The following is a 232-nucleotide window of genomic DNA, read 5'->3' on the forward strand; positions in this document are numbered from 1 at the left end:
GGGGAAGAAAAAAAGACAAGAGAACAACCACCACTACTTCATAGATACAACCTTTATTTTTAATTCATTCCCACAATTCTAGTTCATTTTTTTAAAGATTTTTTATTTATTTATTTGACAGACAGAGATCACAAGTAGGCAGAGAGGCAAGCAGAGAGAGAGGAAGGGAAGCAGGCTTCCCGCTGAGCAGAGAGCCTGATGCAGGGCTCAATCCCAGGACCCTGGGATCATG

Source organism: Meles meles, chromosome 5 (assembly GCF_922984935.1).
Source record: "Meles meles chromosome 5, mMelMel3.1 paternal haplotype, whole genome shotgun sequence".
Taxonomy (NCBI): Eukaryota; Metazoa; Chordata; class Mammalia; order Carnivora; family Mustelidae; genus Meles; species Meles meles.